The sequence below is a fragment of the Herpailurus yagouaroundi genome, unplaced genomic scaffold (genome assembly GCF_014898765.1).
Source record: "Herpailurus yagouaroundi ecotype Mexico unplaced genomic scaffold, PumYag 67556, whole genome shotgun sequence".
Lineage (NCBI taxonomy): Eukaryota > Metazoa > Chordata > Mammalia > Carnivora > Felidae > Herpailurus > Herpailurus yagouaroundi.
This window is the reverse complement of record NW_024420362.1, coordinates 1,819,482-1,822,685: the sequence shown is the minus strand read 5'-3', so window position 1 is coordinate 1,822,685 and position 3,204 is coordinate 1,819,482. Positions and strand designations below refer to the sequence as shown.

Here is a 3,204-nt window from a genome sequence, read left to right as displayed (position 1 = left end):
TCCAAATAAAAATGTAAATAAGCAAACCCACATTAAACACAGCCAAAAAAGATGTTAGGCCATGAAGGACACTTGAGTGGCTCAGGTGGTTGAACATCTGACTCTTGATTTCAGCTCAGGTCATGATCCCAGTGTCATGGGATTGAGTCCCACATCAGGCTCCTCACTGAGCATGGAACCTGCTTGGGATTCTCTCTCTCCCTCTGCTCCTCTCCCCACCTTGCTTTCTCTCTCTGCCTCTCTAAAAAAATAAATTAAAAAATTAAAATAAAAGAAGTTAGGTCATGAAAGGTTAAGAGCATTTTGATATACAGAAATGGTGGCTGTGGTGGCTGTAGGGTGTGTGTGGATGTACATGTGGCAGTGGGAAGTACAATTAAGAAGCAAAAAACACTTTTCCTCAGAGCAGGTGGTGGTGGCTTGTGCAACCATTGCCAAGGTTAGAGTTTGAGGTCTTTCTGGAAAAAAGGAGGAGCTGCTGTAACAGCTAGACAACCTAAAGTTGGAGTTGAACCAGCTCTATGTCACTAAAGTGACAGTATGGTATCCAAGTTCTCCAAGATCCAAATTGTTTGCAAATCCATTGCCTGCATTCACACTATTATTAACCAGACCCAGAAAGAAAACCTCAGAAAGTTCTACAAGGGCAAGAAATACAAGATTCTGGGTCTTCAGACCAAGAAAACACGTGCCATGGATTACCATCTTAGCAAGCATGAGGAGAAGCTGAAGCCAAGAAGCAGAAGCAGAAGGAGCAGTTGTATCCACTGCAAAAGTTTGTGGTCAAGGCCTGAGCATCATGGCATCAATAAGCACAAGCAAACTGGAAAAAAAAGAAGTAAAAAATAAGTGAAATGGCACAGGAAATAAGGATGGAAAAGTCTTGTTGTTGTTTCGTTTGTTACAGTTCTTCTCTATCCATGTTCTGTCCAATCTAGAGATTCCCTTGTAAAGGAAGCACTGTGTTTCTCCATTCATCAGTGCTATGGGAAGCAAAAGATTTGACGAATGGTATTCTAATTAAACATCAAACCAAGACAGTGCTTGCTTTCCAACCCGGAAGAGAAGGTTTTAGATCCCTGCTCTACTTGGAAAGAAAGTGCATATTTCCCATTTATGTTCAGGCTATGTAAATTTTCTTAATGAAACTAAAAGTACCAGTTGAATGCTGTGACAGTGTTCCTTAAAAAATGTTCTTGTGGAGTCACAAAGGACAAGATAATTAAAACTCCTCACGGAGTTTAGTTCTTTGACCTCTAATTAGTTTCAGCATTATAAATTGCCATTTGTTACCAGCCTAATTTGATTATTAGCCCCTCTGAGCTTTATAGCATACATTCTGAAGAGTGGACTCTGTATGACTCAGAATGCATGCTGCATATCCAAGATGGAAAATTGAGGAGTAAATTGCCTTGATCCGGTGTGTTCATGAGTTAGTCATACTAAAGTGGTTAAACAAAGGGAAAGCAATCCTTTCCAACATCTGCAGCTATAAGTTTGATAAAAGAAACTCAAAAGTGTGACTAGTTCATTCTGGAAGCAGCTTTATGAGGTGTCATGGAGGGAGGAGGAGAAAGAGGGAATTTTGGTTCCTACAGTTTTATTAAGAAAAAAAAAATTGTTGTGTTATATCACCTTTTGTCACCCTGCAGAGTGAAATAACTGAATTATTTCCTCAAGGTATTTCAACAAATGCAGAAACTTACAGCTGGGAACTACTAGCACATTCATTCTTTATCTCTCTAGGTAGGTCCACTGGTCTCAGCATTTTATTTTTGGGACAGAGAGAGACAGAGCATGAACGGGGGAAGGGCAGAGAGAGAGGGAGACACAGAATCGGAAACAGGCTCCAGGCTCCGAGCCATCAGCCCAGAGCCTGACGCGGGGCTCGAACTCACGGACCGCAAGATCGTGACCTGGCTGAAGTCGGACGCTTTACCGACTGCGCCACCCAGGCGCCCCTGGTCTCAGCATTTTAATTAATTCATTGATATTGCTACTAGGAGGCTCAGCAAATGTAATCAGGCTTCTTGCCAAAGCCAGTGTCTGTAAAACAACCCAACTTCTATTTTTTTTTAAATAAGCAAGATAAATCAGAGAGTTATAATAAAGCAAAAAAGCATGATAATAAGAATACAAAATTGAGGGGTACCTAGGTGTCTCAGTAGGTTAAGCATCTGACTCTTGATTTTGGCTCAGGTCATGATTTCACAGTTCATGGGTTTGAGCCTCACGTTGAGCTTTGCACTGATGGTCTGGAACCTTCTTGGGATTCTCTCTCTTTCTCTCTGTTTCTCCCCCACTCATGTGCTCTCTTTCTCTCTCTCTAAAAATAAATAAACATGAAAAAAAAGAATATGGAATTGAAATACTTTCTGACCCCTGTGCTTGTCAAATATAAGCAGTTGAAACAGTTGGACCCATTGCCTCCATTACACTCCAGATCATTTGAGGCAAGCATAAAGTCTTCAATTCTCCCAAATTTGAGATTATTAAAGAATATTAATTAAGTTAGAATTTCAGTTTGAAATATGTAGGAAAACACATAATAATAATAACAGTAACAATATACTAGATTTTTTCTTAGTGAACTTCCACTTAATCAGCTTGCTGGATTAATTGACAGTAAGACCCAGTAACCAATGACAATAACTGCTTGTGGTTGGTAGTGTGGTTAGAAGTGTCTAGTTTGCCCAGATACTTCAACAATTTTTGTTGTACACTTACTGCAAATTTTTTGAGTTTGTTCCAAATCTATGCCAGTTTTACATAATAATGTGATTATCTGATTTAATTAAATATTAGGTATACTGATGAAATATGAATGCAAAGTGAGTTGTTGCTTCAATGAAATCTAGACTGAATGTGTTTGTAAGACTCAGAAAAGGCAGGGTGATAAAAAAATCTGTCAAAATTAAGTATAGGTAAGAAAAAAGTAAAAGATGGGGAAATTATAAAAATTAAAAGATTCTACATTCGGATTGCTTCATGTTTTGTTTTTTATATTATGGAAGATTTCAAACATATCTAAAATTAGAGTATAATATAATTAAAATGATATTCTCATCACCGATCTTCAACAATTACCCATACATCTTCAATCTTGTTTCAGCTATACCCCACTCACTCCTCCATCATAATTATTTTGAAACAAATCTCAGACATTTTGTCACTTCCTCTCATAAGTCTTTTACATTTTCATTC

At 38.3% G+C, this 3,204-nt stretch overlaps 1 pseudogene; it reads left to right on the top strand.

Moving 5' to 3' along the window:
- Nucleotides 1-316: 316 nt before the first annotated feature.
- Nucleotides 317-835, top strand: LOC121025229 (60S ribosomal protein L35-like; annotated as a pseudogene).
- The last annotated feature ends 2,369 nt before the right edge of the window (nucleotides 836-3,204 follow it).